General features: G+C 38.4%; 1 pseudogene; it reads left to right on the top strand.

Annotated features, from left to right (window-relative positions):
- The first annotated feature begins 2702 nt into the window (after positions 1 to 2702).
- On the top strand, positions 2703 to 5435 carry LOC138153173 (pre-mRNA-splicing factor SYF2 pseudogene; annotated as a pseudogene).
- Positions 5436 to 18638: the final 13203 nt, after the last annotated feature.

Below are 18638 nucleotides of genomic sequence, written 5' to 3'. Positions count from 1 at the left end.
CTCTAAAGCAAAGAAACTCAAGCTGTGAACTGAAATGATATGCCTTGAAATGTATATCTAAGCATCAATGAAAAAACAAATAGACTCAATAAAAGAGATATATTTATGGTGTTGCAGCAAAAAACAAACAAAAAACCCACAGAGTATTTGGACGCATAAATACCTTGAAACAGAAACATGAGAGGTTAATGGCTACAATAAAAAAATACCTAAGGAAACCAAATGGACAGTTAAGTGGCAAAGTGGATAGAATGTCAGACTTGAAGTCAAGAAGATTCATCTTTCTGAGTTCAAATCTGACCTCAGATATTTACTAGATGCTTGACCCTGGGCAAGTCATTTAACCCTGTTTCCTCAGTTTCTTCATCTGTAAAATGAGCTGGAGAAGGAAATGGCAAACTGCTCCAGGATGTTTGGCAAGAAAACTATGAATGAGGTTACAAAGAGTCAGACAGGACTGAAACAACTGGGCAACAACAACCAAGGAAACCAATTATCTCATACTTAGAGGTTGTTGTCATTGTTTTAAAAGAAATAACTTTAATCTGTATAGTAAAAGAAGGATTAAGAGGGAACACCAAAGGATAAAAAGGACACAAAAGGGATAAAGAGTGAATTACTAATTAATTGATGGAATTACTAAATTGGGGCAGGCACTGTTTGGTTCTTTGGACATTCACTAGGATAGACCATGGTGGCAGTGGAAAGTGAAGATGCAATCACATTTTAAAGAAGAACAGAGGGTCTAGGAGCAAATGGCACAGAGAGTAAAGAGACAAGTAGCAAAAGGAGAGGTTTGGTAAAGAGTCAGATGGCATGTGGATAAGGTAGTGGAATAAAGCAGGCAAAAGGGGCAGAGAATTGGGAGGGGGAAAGTTGTCTTATGGGTAGTGTAACCATAGTATTGGGAACACTCAGCATCATGGATCTAGATGGAAATATAAGAGTGCTGGGTGAATGGGGGTGCGGAGGGGAAGTTCAGGAGCTTAAGGTCTCATTTTTGTAGGGTTTTGGTAGAAGATAGACTCTTAACCATGTCACCTTGTGGTTAGTTCATTAACACATCCAAATCATCTCAAAGTTGTCACTAAAACTGTAAAGTTGACATGTCCATGTGATCTCAAAATTATTAGCACCATTTGGTGTCCTATTGACCTTACTGTAGATGTTTGGAATTTATCTGAGATTTTACATCAGAGAATCAAAAGGTGCTGACAAAAAGCTTAGATGACTTGCCCTAATTTAGCACATATTTTCAGAATGGGATTTTTGGTTAATATATGATATAGTTTGCAAATTATTCACCTTTAATTTGGGGGATGGTTGTTATGTGACTTCTAGGTTCTCTTTTGCAATTTTACTTCCTACTATTGTTACTTAATGATGATTACTATATTAACTAGAAGGGAAGTGGGTGGTTAGGGAGACTAGAAGAAGATATAATTAACACAATGAGCTAAGGGGAACTTAAAGAATCAGAAGAACAGAGTAGACGAGTAGAAATGAATTATCATGGACTAAACTGCAGATCTGGAGGTCACATAAATTAGGTCTGAAAAACAAGGGAAAGAGGGTAATAGGTGATCATTCCAGGATGAATAATGAAGGAATGGCAACTTCTGGGGTCTACAGGCAAGGGGAGAATGCACTGTATGAGAATGAGGGAGGTATTCAGGCAGAGGGACTACTACCAAGGAATTAGAAGGTGTTGCCCTGGGGTAAAGGAGATAAGAAAATGGAGTCCTGCTCAAGGGTATCCCCTTAGGGAGGAAGTATTACTTACAGTAAGAGATAAGAACATAATGGTGTGAGTAATCTTAGGGGAAGGCTAGTTTCCAAGAATATTTTTCCTTCCTGGGAAGCATTCCAACACAGGAGAAGGTATGTACAAGTTTAGTGGCATCTTGCTCCCAGAATGCTATAGAGATACACAGAACCAGAGATTAAGTGACAGAACCTTTGGAAAGAAAACTGATCATAGTGAGCATAAGATGTCACAATTTAAGACACCAGGTTAACTTCTATTGTGTGGTCTGGTTTCTGTCCAACACTATTTCCCTCACAAACTGATATTTCAAAAGGTGAGTCACTTCAGAAAAAAAAGCAAGAATGGGAAAGGATATACTATACAATGCTAGGACACAATACTAGGAATTGGTTAGAAGAGGGAGCTTGAATGTGATTCTTCAGAAGCTTTAACCCCACCAAGGTTACAGAGAGAATAAATAAGAAATAAATAAGGGCATATCCCACAGATCATAAAATAAAATTCAAGCTATGCTAAAAATGAAGAGGAATAATGAAGAGAACAAGGCAAAGAAATGCTTTGTAAAGGATGTTTTTGTGGTTGACTTGTTTCAGTCCTGTTTAACTCTTTGTGACCCCATTTGGGGCTTTCTTGGAAAAAATAAATACTGGAGTGGTTTGCCATTTCCTTCTCCAGAGTAAAGGTTTCAGTAAAATAAAAATTACTATGAATAAAACGTTAAAGTTTTCTTACTGTACATGCAGATTAGCTGTGCCTTCAAATATTTTAGACTATGCCAGTGAGATTGATAGACCTCAATCTCAATCAAAAGTGGACAGGGTGGTGAGCATTTTGCAAACCTTTACTCTGATGCTCCATATCTGTGTGACCTTGGATTAATCACTGAGGTCTCTGGGCCTCAGGTTAGTCATCCTTAAGATAAGGGGTGTACTAAATGACTTTTAACTTTTGTTCCTGTAATTCTAAAAGATACCTGTATGTTTCTAAGTCTCGTGAGCTTGATGTGGTTATTTTGGTAAATTTAACTATTTCTGAAGTGATTATTCACAAAGGCAAAAATCTCTGGATAATAAGCCATTGCTGTTGGACTTAAAGGTTGATTGCCTCTAGTTATCTATACATATATGAGGTCATTAAGTAGAATTGGTTAGCAAGCTTGTGTTTTTTTTTTTGTCTTTATTAATTTGTTCCTTTACTTTGAGTTTACAAGATTCAGTTCCCCAGTTCTTTGAGTTTCAAATTTTCTCTTCCTCCCTCCTTTTCCCCCCTCCCCCACCCATGGCAGCATACAATCAGGTATAGGATCTACAGATACTTTCACATTAGACATTGTTCAGGTTATAAAGAAGGATTGTATCTAATGGAATGAACAATGGGAAAGAGGAAACAAAACCAAACAAGAAAGAGCAAGAGAGCAGGTAATTTGCTTCAATCTGCATTCAAACTCTGTTCTTTCTAGTTCTTTCTCTGAATGTAGACATCTCTCTCCATCATGAGACTTTTGGAGTTTACTTATAGCCTTGCATTTCTGAGAAGAGTCTGGTCTATCAAAGTTGGTCCTCCCACATATGTTGTGTCTGTAATTGTGTACAAATTTTTCCTGGTTCTGCTCTTCTCACTCAGCATCAGTTCGTATAAGCCTCTCCAGGTAGATGTGAAGTCCATCTGTTCTTCGGTTCTTATGACACAATAGTATTCCATTATATTCATATACCATAACTTGTTTAGCCATTCCCCAATTGATGGGCATGCCCTTAATTTCCAATTCTTTGCCAAGCAAGCTTGTTTCCAGAAAGTCATGATACCCTCTAACAGAAAGTCCTACTCATCAATTTGGAGCCTATAAAGACATTTGGTAACTAACTCTAATGCACTAACTACATAGTGAAGATAAGGCTTTTTGATTAAGATTAAAGCCAAAGGTGCATTTAAAAGTCGCTAATCAGCCAAAGCACAACTCTTGAATGAAGTGAGTTTCCTTCTATAAGGAAAGGCCTCTGTATCTTCCCATTTGATGCTGACATTTGGCCAATGAAAATAAGTCTTTGTTTTTCCCTCTTTATTTTTGACTTTTACATGAAAAGGAATATTAGACACAGCTATGACCTTGCGGCCTTTGAAAGGTCAGAATATCAAACTACTAAAAGTCCAGGTGCTGGAGTGCATGCCAAGTTTCATGATCATCCTGGACAGTGAATAGGAGAGGTGAAAACTTCTCAGACTATATTCTAAAATCTAGTAAGATTTCTTGTGGGGATAGGCCTGAGTTTCGGTTTCACCTTTCCCCCTCCTTTACTGCCACATCAACATTAAGTCCTTCAGGAGTCCTTTAGGACCCTTCCCCCTCCTTTACTGTCACATCAGCATTAAGTTTGCCAAATAAGGACATGTATGTTTGGATTGGCTATACCATTTCCTTGTTCTTTGTCTTTTTCTCACCTAGATTGTAAGCCTGCCTCCCACCCAATGGGAAAAGGGATAGTGGCTAGAAGGAGTTTGTCTGTGCTAGGGTATATAACCTCGCTTTGTCTTCTGCAACACGCTTCCTTTCACTAGTCCATCCTACTGGAGGTAATGCCCTATTCTCCCGAGAACTGAATAAATGCTTCCTGTTCTTACCTTGAGACACCTCTGACTTTTATGAAATTTTGGGTAGGGGATTTTTGGGGTCCTTATACCCTGCAAAATAGTGAAGAGTGAAGTCCTGTTTGACAAAGTAGAGATGGAAGATAGTCAAGAGGGAGCTACAATGAAATCAAGGAAATGAATTTAGTGTGAGTGAATGTTAAGTCGACATTGCTCTAAATTTAAGCTCACTCACACCAGGGTCTAAAATTTTTTTAGGGGACTGTGTGCCTCTATTGTGCTGCGAGGGGGGAAGACTATGAATGAGTGAAGCTACTAGAGATCAGTGCTGAAGATGAAGAAAGATGGGAGAGAAAGAAGAGGAAGAACCCAGATCTGGGCTTTTCAGACTATGCAACTGCTCAGTTACGCCAGTATCATTGGTTGACCAAGCAGATCAAACCTGACATGGAAACATGAAAAACTGAGAGAAAAACATGGAGAAGAATTCTACCCAACATCCAACAGTCTTCTTCGTGGAACAGATGTATCTTCTACAGAGGAAATTGATAGGATGGTTATAGATCTAGAAAAACAAATTGAGAAACGAGAAAATTACAGTCGGAGACGTCCTTATAATGATGACTCTGATATTGACTACATTAATGAAAGAAATGCCAAATTCAACAAGCAGAGAGATTCTATGGAAAATATACAGCTGAAATCAAACAGAATTTGGAGAGAGGAACAGCTGTCTAAACATGAATCAGTGAACTGTAGAAATAAAGGATTTATATACTCTTGTATTTAACACTCAGATGCATTTATAATTTTGTGTATTTTCATACTTCAAAGTAATGCTATTTTAGGAAAACTGTAACTTGTAAAGATTTGACCAATCTTGGTAAGGAAACTTTCCCCACCTGTGATATTTACCAGGCTGGGATACCATGGACAAAATCATTTAAGCCTGTATTAACAATTGTAAAACGGGGATAATGTTCCTACCTCATAGGGCTGAGGGGCTAAAATAAGAATGTATGTAGCTTTGTAAACTTATAAAGTGTTACATCAGTCATTTTCAAAAAAAAAGAAAGAAAAATCATTTATTTATTTACTTTTAGTTTACAATATTCAGTTCCACAATCCCTTGAGTTCCAATTTTGCTCCTTCCCACCTCCCCAAAGGTAGAATGCAATTTGATATAGGTTCCACGGATACCTTCATATTAAACATTAGTCAAGTTGTAAAGAATTATAACCAATGGATTGAACCACAAGAAATAAGGAACAAAACAAAATAAAACACGAAAGAGAGAGAGCAAGTAGTTTGCTTCAATCTGCATCCATACTCTGTCGTTCTTCTCTCTGGATGTGGATATTCCTTTTCATCATGAGTCTTTTGGAATTGTCTTATAACTTTGCCTTGCTGAGAGGAGCCCAGTCTATCAAAGTTAGTCGTCACAGGTATGATGTGTCTATAATTGTGTACAAAGTTCTCCTGGTTCTGCTCTCCTCATTCAGCATCAGTTTATATAAGTCTCTCCAGGTTATTATGAAGTCCATCTGCTCCTCATTTCTTATAGCACAATAGTATTCCATTACATTCATATGCCACAACTTGTTCAGCCATTTGCCAATTGATGGTCATCCTCTTGATTTCTAATTCTTTGTCACCACAAAAAGAGCTGCTATAAATATTTTTGTACATACAGGTCCTCCCACTTGTATGATCTCTTTGGGATAGTCCTAAAAGTGGTATTGCTCAGTCAAAGGGTGTGCATTTTTTTATAGCCCTTTGGGCATAGTTCCAAATTGCTCTCCAGAATGGTTGGATCAACTCCACCAACAATGGATTAGCATTCCATTTTTTTCCCACATCCTCTGCAGCATTTATCATTGTCCTGTTTTGTCATCTTAGTCAATCTAACTAGTGAGATGTGGTGCCTCAGAGTTGTTTTGATTTGCGTTTTTCTAATCAGTAGTGATTTGGAACATTACATCATTTATTCTTAATGATAGTTAGCCACATCGTGTCTTCTGTGAGTACATAATTGCTCTGGTCAGCTTAGATTTTTTTTTCTGCTCCAATAAAGATTTAAGATTTATATAATCTGAGTGATAAAACACAACTATCTCCTAGTAAGGTTTGCCGTAATAAATAATTTTGACCTTTACAAGTGAGAACAGATATGCATGCAGTTTATTTATGCTCACCTTATGATCAAAACCTGGTGAACAAATGAGCCCTGGCATGAATAGGACAGATATACATGACACAACAGGGAAAGAAAGACATGTCAGAGTTGAAATTCATCATGTAAGATTAGAGCTACAGAACAAGAGTATTCCTAGAATTTGAATGGAATGAAGTAAATAAGATTATGGAGAAAAACTGGAAGAATTTCTGAAAGAATTCTCTGATGTTTGCATGGGTTGTGGGAGTATATGTGAAGATAGTACCCCAGGGGACCTCTCCAACCAGGCACAGATGGCCACGTGGAGACCAGAATCTTTTATTCTTCTCCTGGCATCCATCTTAGTCACCAGAGACTTTCTTCAGCTGGACCTTTGAGACCTTGAACAATATGTTCATCTCAGTCTCCTCAATATACAAGGTACTCTGTCTTAACTCATCCCTTATTTGTTAATATAGAGCCAACACTCATACTTTCCCCATACCAGTGATTCTGAAATCCCTGCTGCCAATATACAAACCCAATCCACATTCCCAACTGACCATTTCCTTACTACCATTCCTTTCAATCAAACCCCAAAATCCTAAAAGACTTATGACCCTACAAAGTGCATAAAATACTTTTGAGTTAATTGACCAAAAACATATGAAATAACTGTGTAATTTGTTGCCTCTGGCACAGTGGATAGAGTGCCAGGCCTGGAGTCAGGAAGACCTGGGTTCAAATCTGACCTCAGGCACTTACTAGTCCTGTAACCCTGGGCAAGTCACTTAACTGTGTTTGTCTCAATTTCCTTATCTGTAAAATGAACTGGAGAAGATAATAGCAAACCACTCCAGTATCTTTGCCAACAACAACAACAACAACAAAAACCAAATAAACCCAAAAGAGTTAACAAAAAGTTAGACATGACTGAAAAAGACTACATAACAACAAAACAAAATTATGTTTTCCTTTACTTTCTTTTTTATTAATTTATTTTAAATTTAAGTAGTAAGACAAATACACAATAAGAAAAGGAAAAGAAACATTATAAACTTAAATATTAAAATAATACAAAATAAGAAAAGGAAAAAAAAGCACTGCTTTGTGCACAGCAGAATGTGAGAGAAGATTCAAAATATGCAGCAGTAAATTTCCATTTCAAGAAAGCCTGCATAATAAATGCCACACATTGTGTTCAGAACTGTCTCTCTTTCCTTTGTTTCCTTGTGAGTTTTCTTTCTTTTTTTTTTCTTTTGCTTTGGAGGGCAATTGGGGTTAAGTAACTTGCCCAAGGTTACACGGCTAGGTTTTTTGTGTGGGTGTTAAGTGTCTAAGGCCAGAACCGAACTCGGGTCCTCCTGACTTCGGCTGGCACTTTACTCACTGCGCCACCTAGCCTCTCCCCCTTGTAAGTTTTCTTTTGTTCTCTGCTATGCACTTTTTACTTTGTTCTTTTCCCCCCTATCTCCCCATGCCCCCAAGGTTACAAGTAAATGTGCACATACATACAAACACATATATACACATACATATACTTAAATTTCTACAATCATACTCATATATTGATGTATACATTCATATGCATCTATGTAAGACTGTACTATACTTGTTTGTCCTCTGTTTCTATGAAGTTGGATAACATCTTCCTTCAAAAGTCCAAGTCTTTCCATATTTTTCTAAGTCCATTCCTTTACTTCCATAAAGAATTTTGTAGTTGTATTCATATAAGTTCTGAATGTGTCTTGATAGGAAGCTCCCCACATACAGCATGAATTTGTGAGAAATGATTATTTCTCTCTTGTATATAATAGCTAATTATTGTATTAGGTTGAAGCTTTTTCCCCTTTCCTACTTCCTCATCCAGAAATCAACCAGTGTGGAAAATTTTTTCTAAAAGATTTACCCAGTCAGAATGGCTGAGATCAAAGACAGTAAAATCAAAGACAGAATCAAAGATAGTAAAAGAATTTCTAAGTTTGGGATAATGGGTACATCCCTACTCATTGTGTTTGCTCAGATAGGTCTGGGGAAGTGTTGATTCACCCTTTTGTTGGACAGGTGATATGGAAATTCATAAGTCTCCTTGACCAAAATTTTGTTGATGCAAGTCACACAACCCAAGACCCTCATTATAATACACCCCACCCAATCATTATATTATTCATTTTCTCATTGTTTCCTGACCACAGTCGATTGCCACCCTCAGGAACACCCGCTTTTCCAAGGGCATGTAAACTGTGAGCCCACCCCTATGTGGGTATAAGAGAGATGATCAAATGGCCATCCTTTTATTAATAAACATGTTGGGCATATTAATAAAATGATTATATTACCCAGAAACTATATCTCTTGAACTTTTAAAAATGCCACACATTCTTATATCTAGCCCAAATATGATTGTTTGTAATTTATACCTATTTTCCTTGTCGTTCCCTCTGGAATCAAGCAGAAAAAGTCTAATTTTTCCACATGAAAATCCTTCAAACACTTGGAGGAAGCTATGATACTTTCTCTTAAGTCTTATCTTCTAAGATGTCAACTAAACTGAAAAAGCTGAAGCCATCTGTTAATATCTGGTAGGTAAATTGATGCACCTGGCCAGAGATGGGGAAAAGAAAATGGGTATGAATAAAGGCTGGTCATAACATGTTAGTCTAATTCCTAGAATAACCAAATTATTTTGTTTGACTGACCTGTTAATTTAGTAAAAATTATTGAATATAAAGTGATAGAAATAGAAATAGATGATAAATAGAGGTTGTTGTTCAGTCGTATGTTATTCTTTATGACCCTTGTGACAAATGATTTTTAATAATCATTATCCTGAAGATTCAGAGCTTTCCCCGGCCCTTTTTTTTTTAATTGGAGGGCAATTGAGGTTAAGTAACTTGCCCAAGGTCACACAACTAGGATTTGTGTTAAGTGTCTGAGGCCAGATTTGAACTCATGTCCTCCTGACTCCAGGGCTGGTACTCTACTCACTGCGCCACCTAGCCACCCCATCCCCAGCCCTTCTTTCAAAGTCCTGATTTTAAGTTCAGTTTTTCTCCAGAAGGACTTTTTTTTTTTAAAAAGCAATTGGGGTTAAGTAACTTGCTCAAGGTTATACAGCCAGTTATTTCTGGGTGTGGCGCTAAGTATCTGAGCCTGGATTCGATCCCCAGGTCATCTCGACACTGGGGCCAGTGCTGTTACTCTCTGAGCCACCTGGCCGCCCCAGAAGGACATTTCTGATAATGAGATTACATTGACTCTCCTTTTCCTGGTCAAATCCCAATCCAAACTTGAAAATTATTTAACCTAAGCACAGAAGGCCCACTGTGTTCTCCTCAGGCTTGGATTCTTCTGTCTAGATAGCCTCAAATCCTGGGGGTGGTCTGATAGAAAGGGTATTTTCCCTGTTCAGAGATGAGGTGATGATGGAGTGACTTTAGCTTCCTGTTGAAAAGGTATATAAACTGTGTGCCTCAACCTCCAAATAGGCTCATTTCCAACACAGCAGGTCCCCACCCCACCCATGTATGTCTGCCCACTTGAAGAGAAATAAACATGTAGATGGACCAAAACTAATGACGTTTGTCTTTCTTAGACCAAATTCTCAGGGGTTAACACCCTGTATAAGGTTTTAATGGCAAAGATATCAGAATGATCTGCCATTTCTTTCTCCAGTGGATTAGGCAAACAGAGCTTAAGTGACTTGCCCAGGGTCACACAGCTAGTGAACGTCTGAGGTCAGCTCTTCTTGACTCCAGACCAAGTACTCTTTCCACTGAGCCACATAGCTGTTTCCAATAGACAGTTGATAGAGTACTAATACTGAACTTGAACTTGAACTTGAACTTTGACAGAAATGATAGATCAGTGTCAGGATATACTTATCTTTCTACCCCTCATTCTAGGTGCATGGCCTTACGGATTTCACCTCTGGATTCCAGGCTGCTCATATCTTGATGCTGGTTCCTTTCCTAGCATTGTCTCTTGTCTCTTTGCTATTGGAAGCCCAGATGTTGAGGTCAAGGGGCATTGGGACCCCCAATTACTCAGGAAAAAAAGAAAAACTCTACTCTTTTACAACACCAGCTGGTAGAAGCTATTAAGAAATATACAAATTTAGATCCTGACTCTATAGAAGGGGCAGCAATCCTTAGTATGTATTTCATTAATTAGTGTGCCTCCAGATATTAGGAGGAAACTAAAGAAACTTGCAATGGGACCCCAAAATAGCAAAACGGGGGTTCTGCCTGAATGCATTCAACCCAAATCAAAACAGGGCTTATTTAAGATCCTTCATATTGGCCAAACTCTTAAGGAATCTGAACATTTGTAATGCTAATACAATTGGTCCAGATTGAAACTGAGCACCTTAATCTAGGCCAAGATGGATCATATATACCGAAAGAATGTGGGAACGATCTAGGGTTGGCCAAGTAGTCTGGGGTGTTTGGAGGAGGGGTCTAGGGAGGATCTTGATGGGAATGGCTAATAGGCTGGGGTGCATGAGGTAACAGAGAAGGGCAAGGGAAGGCCAGGAACCTGGACCACACCCAAAAGAGAATGAAGTCTAGATAGGATCAAGGGTGGGAAGGCAAGTGTGGGGCCAGGTGCACACAATGAAAGGTCATTTGACTGGGATGGGTTAGATGCCTCAGGTGAAAGCCAGATCCAGTAGGAAGATTCAAGGAGAGTACAAGAGGGTTTCCAGAGTCTGTACCCCATCAAGAGTCTGTTGCTCCTTTAGACTCTGCCTGGATTCTTTATCCTATGTCTAGGATGCTGAACTGGATATTAACTTCACTATACAGTCCTGTCCCTTCATTTCCTATAGAATTTTTTTACTTGCTTGTCTCTGCCTATCTCATCTTTAACCTACTTCCTTATCTTGTCCTCACATATTTCTGTTCTTTTCATCACTGACTACTTTATTTCTAATCAAATCCTTCCTCAGACCTCTCTCTGATATTTGTATTCCCTGGTTCTGTGGGCCCCAATCATTTGTTCTTCCTTTTTCCTGTGTCCTGTTGAGGTCTTGCTTGCTCTGGTATCTGTTGCCCTACCTTCAACCCCACCCTTCCCTAGAATACTTGGTGTATCACTTGAAGTCCTGATTCTCTATCCTGTGCATGTGCACCACAGTCTTCAATATCCCGATTGATCTTAGAATGCAGCCAGGAATTACAAACTAGTCGGCAGCAAAAATCAGAGTGCACAGAAAAAATTAAAGGGCAAACGCTGAACTGGCAACCAGAAAGGCAGATGAGAATCTGGAAGATCCATATGCTAAAGGACAAGGCAAGATGAATTGTCCAAATCAAAATGTTCTGGAGTCAAGAAACTAAAAGGACAATGTGTGGCAGCCAGAATATGTTCATCATAACCATTCCGAAGAATTCTGAATCCAGAATTTAATTTTAGGGTTGAATTGTCCAGCCCACTCCTGAATAAGAACTCCCTCACCCTCTTCATGTTACCAAACAAATGAGTTCCTTTGCTGAAAGACCTCTACTTAGAGGGCCACACCCTCCTGAGACACCTCATGCACTTTCAGAAAGGGAAAAAATGTCATTAATCAAACTGATGTTTGCCTATGAAGCATTATATTAAAATAATTATATTATGCCCCCAAAGTCACACCCTTTGAATCACTGAAATCATTACTAGGCAAATCCCCAAAGAGATCAAACAATTGATAGCAGCAGCAGCAGCAGCAGCAGCAGCAGCAGCAGTAGCAGCAGCAGCAGCAGCAGCAGCAGCAGTAGTAATCCCTAGCAATTATATAGCATTTTGAGGTTTGCAAAGCCCTTTATATAAATTATTTCTTTTGTTCCTCATAACAACCCTGTGAGGTAGGTGGCACTATTATTACAATTGTACTAATAAAGAAATTGAAGACTAGAGGAGGAAAAAAGAGAGAAAGAACCCATACGCACAAATTTTTTTTCATAGTGAGAATAAAATTTAAACTGAGGGTGCCCATTATTGAAAGAAGCACTAAAAACATGGTATATGAATCAAATGGAATATTATTATATTGAAAGCAACGATGAAAAAAGGACGATTTCAGAGAAACTCGAATAAGACTTATATTAACTAATGTAGAGTAACATGAACAGAACCAGAAGAAGAATTTATATAATAACAACTTTTTTTTTTAAAGAAAACAAACATCTTTGAGATACATAAAACTCTGTTCAATGCAATGATCAGCTATGATGCCAGAAGATGGTAAATAAAGCATACCATCCACCTCCTGTCAGAGATGACCATCAGGTGCAGAATGAGAAAAGTATTTGTGGCCAAGCATGTGAATTTATTTTCCTTTACTATGCTTATTTTTACAAAATTTTTTTTCTTATTGAGGGCTGGCTCTGTAGAGAGCTGGGAGAGGAGCTAGTGATAGTATTGCGAAAAGAAAAGGAAAGAAAAGAAAAGGAAAGAAAAGAAAAGAAAAAAGAAATAAAAGATGGTCTTTGAAACGTTTTTTGAACATGTAGAAGAGGACAGAAAGAAGTTCAGAATAAAATGCATAGAACTGGGACAGCTTTAAAAGAAACATGTTGAATTTATTATATATTTTAATTTTAAAAAGCAGGCTGTTCATGATAGAGATTTGTTTTCACATAAACATGTATTTGGACTCTTGACTACTTGTCCAGTTGCTGACACCACATGCAACTGTAATAGTAATGGAATTTGAACATCCCCTTGTATTGGCAAGCTAACAGGTACTTAGCACTTAGTTCCAAGCTCATTGTGTCAAGTACTAAGACCCAGAACTTGTAAATCCCACAGTGGGATGTAACAAGAAAGGGCTAGAACAGGGAGGTACTAATACCTTATATAAGGAAAAGCACAAGCTGAAAAGTCAGAACTTCTTGGAGCAACCAGGCTGGAGAAAGTGATTTTGATTTTGAGAACAGGGCTTATGGTGGCGGAGTTTCTTCTGAGAGCCAGCTGGAGATTCTGCTGAGACTTTTCTTCTGGGAACTTCTGCTGAGAGCTTCTGAGAACCAGGCTGAGGAGGTATCATGAATGAGAGAGGAGGATCCCTGCTTGAGGGAACCTGTTCTGTTGTGAAGGCTTGGGAAGGTGGGTGTTCACAGTATTAACCAGTATTAAGAGGCCCTTAACCTCTGCCTTTCCCCCATTCTTGGAATGCTCTTCTTCCTTAACTCCTCCTATTGACTTCCCTGATTTCCTTTAAACTGCAATTAAAATCCCATCTTTTACTGGAAGCCTTCCTCAACTCCTCAAAGATACAATGAAAGATGCATTTGATTCAATGTAAAAGTGTAACTGAAATAGTCTTAAGAAACATAACATCTTCCACATAAACCTGAAGCATACTCTTCCACAAACGCATACAGCATTAGTAAGGATAGTAGAGATGACACACCTAGTGGTAACAAGTAAAAACCCATTCATCTAAGGAAAGCAAGTGAGCAGGGCACTTAGGAGTCAAAGGCTACTCTGCATTTATGATGCTCCACTTCTTTGGCCGAGGTACTTCCATGCTCTCTTAGCCATCTCTTTTGTAAACAAACAAACAGCGACATTTCACCTCTGCCTCAGTTTCCTCATCTATAAAAATGACGATAACTAGCAACACCAACATTCCATGGTTGTTATTAGGATTAAAAGATATTACTTATAAAGTGGGATATACAGGTGTTAAGAAGACTAGCACCTCTGGTGTGAGGGATGCTTAGCTCTTTGCAGGGCTTCTTTCCACGTTTGGTGTCCACCTGTCACCCAACTCTCATCCGTGACTCCAAAAAATTGTAGCATATACAGTGACCATACCCCAATAAGCCATTTCAGTAGACAAGCTAAACCAGATTGAGGGTAACCAATAAGGTCTGAGAAGCCTTTTTAAAGGACCATAATACTCCTCACATCCTGGCATGAGGAAAGGGCTAGAAAAGGTGCCCTAGAGATTGTCTGGTTCACCAAACATCACGCTCTTCTGTTTTACCTCAGTGGGTGAGGATCCTGTCCTGTGGTTGAAACAACAGACAGAAAGACAGACAGACAGACACACACACACACACACACACACACAAACACAATGTACAAAACCTTTTATGAAGATAATTCCACTCACTATTGGTAATGTGTGCACCCTTATAGAAAACAAGAAATTCAGTAGACCTGAAAAAGGAGCATCTCTTGTTGCAAGAGAATTCAGCAGCTATTGCATCCAAATAATAGCCCTGAGTAAAAAAGGCTGGAAAATGAAGGCCAGTTTATGGAAGTAGGAGCTGGGAATATGTTTTTTCTAGAGTGACCACAGTCATGGGGAAACACAATGAAGCTGGCACAGGCTTTGCAATCAAAGCTAATCTAGTCACCAAGTTTGTATGGCTCCCAAAGAGAGTGAATGATGGGCTCATGACAATGTGATTGCCACTTACAGGAAAGTGTCATGCCACCATGATTGGTGTGCATGCTCCCACCATGAAGAACCCTGATGAAGACAAAGAAAAATCTCATGAAGACTAGTAGATTCTTGTCATCAATGTACTGAAAGAGGATGAGCTTGTAATTCTGATAACTTTAATGCCAAAGTAGTCACAGACTATTAGAGATGGCAGGGAGCCCTTAGGAGGAATGGAGTCAGAAACAGAAACAGCCATAGTCATTTACTACTGATGACTTGTGTGTCTCATTGACTTTCTCTTCACCAACACTGTCTTCTGTTTATCTAAATGCAATAAAACTTCATATATGGACAATGGCAGCAAACATTGGCATTTAATAGTCTATAACATTGTAAGGAGAAGAATCAGACAGGATATGAGAGTAACAAAGGCATTGTGTGGTACAGAGAGCACTGAAGCCATCATAGACATAAGTCTCTCTAGGGTAAATATTTTCAGTGAACAAATGCTTCAACCCCAAGGCAAGATGACTATCAGAAGACTTAATGTTGACAGATTAGAGTGCTTCTCTGAGTGGAAACAGTTTATTGATAATTTAGAGGGAAAGCTGAGGCAACTCATTGTTGGCAACAGTGGAGTAGTATACCAGTGGGATAGTTCATAAGTCTCTAAAAAGACAGATTTAACTCCATCAAAAGTAAAGTGGAAACAAAGCTTAGACAGATGTAGGATTCCTGGTTCAGTAAGAAAACAGATGAAATTCAGTTTTACACTAATTTAACAATAGTCAAAAAAACTTTAATGATGACCTGAGGCTATTTTTGGGCCAAAGACCCATGGTGAATATCAACTACTCAGTGTCTATGGAACCACATTGATTAGTCATAAGGACATGATCCTGGAGAAATGGACTGAACACTTCTCAACAGATTGTCGTCAATGCAGAAAACATTGACCGTACACATCAGGTTGAATTCAATCCCTTTCTAGCCAAAGCTTTTCCATCCCTGATAATTCCAACTGGTTTTAAAATGCCAAACATGATAAGATAAATGATTTTTATATGTGATAATTTGGAAATGCAATTGATGTCATTTTAGTTTATTATTTATATTATTATTGTATGGTTTGATGACCCCATTTCTATCTGAGTTTGACACCATTGTTCTAAAGCATATACATGGCCTTGAATCTTAGAATTATATAGCTAAAAGATACATTGCCTAAGGAAAATTTGAGATATAATCAGAAGTATTATGAGGCTCAAATGAGATGGTAGAGATAAAGCACTTGAAAACCTTAAAGTGCTGTGTAAATGCTTAATATTCTGGTTGTTGTTGTCATCCAGTTACCAGGCCTACAGTGATGGTGATGGTGATGACCATTCCCTGAACTCTTTCCTCCACTTCTGTTGAACTCAAGCAACGTTTATAGATCAATATTTGCAGCATGACTCTCTGGGGGAAAAAAAAAGAACATGCACATACAATTTTAAGTTTAATCTGCATTATTAACTCCTTAAATCTAGACAATCAACAAAATAATCTGTTGACTTATAGCAATTACCAATTTGTGAGGTGTAAATGTTCAGACTGAATATTTCAAAATGTACCATTGCATTCCAGATATAGCTGGTTCTAGCACATCCCTGAGTACACTTCAGCAAGCAGAGAGTGGAGTTCCATGTGGAAACCTAATGCATATTTCTGGATGACAAATTTGCAGACAGACCAGAAGACATGAACACTTAGCAAGACTTTCCTGGAGGATTAAATAATTGGGAGGAAATTATTCTAGGTAGATAAAAGAGTATAAAAATATGTAAAGGCAATATTAACTCAAAAATACTGCACAATTGGGTCAAAGTTATTAGAAATACAAGAGAATGGGAGAAGTAAGGTGAGAGAGATAAAAAGACAGTGAGAGAGAAAGAGAGAGAGAGAGAGAGAGAGAGAGAGAGAGAGAGAGAGAGAGAGAGGTGAAAATCTTTAGAGACTTAAGTTTGAGATAACTTAAGGACAAAGAATCTTTTGGTGTAACTCAAGTCTGAATGTTTTGTTTTTATTTTTTTTAATGGTGATACATTTAAGCCATACAGGTACAAGAGACATAAATTTTTTTTTTTTTGCTTTTTGGAGGGCAATTGGGGTTAAGTAACTTGCCCAAGGTCACATGGCTAGTTTTTTTTGTGTTAAGTGTCTGCTACTGGATCTGAACTCAGGTCCTCCTGACTCCAGGGCTGGTGCTCTACTCACTGAAACACCTAGCCACCCCTGGAGACATAAAATTTCAACTCCACATCTCTTCAGAATCCTGTGATTTTTATCCTTTTATAATGGATTTGCCCCTCTTTTAGACTATGTCCTCATTTTTTAAATTTAAAATTTTAACTCACTTAACAAACTATATAATTGGGGCGGCCAGGTAGCACAGCGAGTAAGAGCACCGGCTCCAGTGTTGAGAAGACCTGGAGATCGAATCCCAGGCTCAGACACTTAGCACCCACCCAGAAACACCTGGCCGTGTAACCTTGAGCAAGTTACTTAACCCCAATTGCTTAGGGGCGGCCAGGTGGCTCAGCGAGTAAGAGCACCGGCTCCAGTGTTGGGATGACCTGGAGATCGAATCCCGGGCTCAGACACTCAGCACCACACCCAGAAATAACTGGCCGTGTAACCTTGAGCAAGTTACTTAACCCTGATTGCTTAAAAAACAAACAAACAAACTACATAATATTAGTCATTTGATAGTCAGAATTATGGTACCAATGATGAAAAGAAAACAAGTGTATATAAACTGTTCAGATTTTTCCAAATGTAATTGGGACATCTAGCACTTTGCTGAAGAAGGACGATTCCATCACACACCCACAAAGTTATGTTATATCTATTCTTTCTTGGTATATAAATGTATGCAAAAACTACCATAGTATAGCAGTAAGAATGGCACAAGAGGTTCAAGTAATTGGTGCAAATGTGTCAAGTAATATATAGATTAGTGGGAAAAGAAACTGAGGAGATTAAAAGTTACCTTTCAGTTCAATTCTGTGGTCTTGTACAGTCACTGCTGAAATTTGGTCACTTTTTTTTTAAGGCTTTCACACATCCATAAAATTTTGAAATGGTTTGCAAATTAAAGTATAGAGTGTCATGACCTGACATAGATCTACTTGTAAACACTTGCAAGGTCAATAATTTACCAATCTCTGTGTGTTTTTTGACCTTTCACATATCATTCCTATCCCTTCCCAATACTTCCTTTTCACGGGGACCAAAGGGTTCAAAATTATTTCTTTCAGCTACTTAGATAAACTAGGAATTTACCACAGTCCTCAAACTACTGATATTCCTCCATGAAAGATCATGAGAACACAGAGCTACACATAATCTCAGGACTCAAATTACCAGATGCTTGAAATGGCAATATTTCCAAACCCACTGATTTACACAAAATGAAGAGTCAAAAATATCAAAATGCTGAGAAAAATATGAAGGTAAATATGGCATGGTCTGTACTCTCAAGGAACATATAATGTAGTAGGAAGTTTTAATTAATCAATAAACATTTATTAAACTTGTTCTAGGTGCTGGGGATTAAAAGATAAAGAACAACAACCAGGGGAGGCTAGGTGGCTCAGTGAGTAGAGTGCTGGCCCCAGAGTCAGGAGGACCTGAGTTCGGATCAGGTCTCAAACACTTCACACACACACACACACACACACACACACACACACACACACACACAC

Source organism: Petaurus breviceps, unplaced genomic scaffold (assembly GCF_028583685.1).
Source record: "Petaurus breviceps papuanus isolate PSGF00001 unplaced genomic scaffold, PetGlider_PUasm1.0 90977, whole genome shotgun sequence".
Classification (NCBI taxonomy): Eukaryota; Metazoa; Chordata; class Mammalia; order Diprotodontia; family Petauridae; genus Petaurus; species Petaurus breviceps.
The sequence above is the reverse complement of the archived record's forward strand: the minus strand, read 5'-3'. Positions and strand labels throughout refer to the sequence as shown.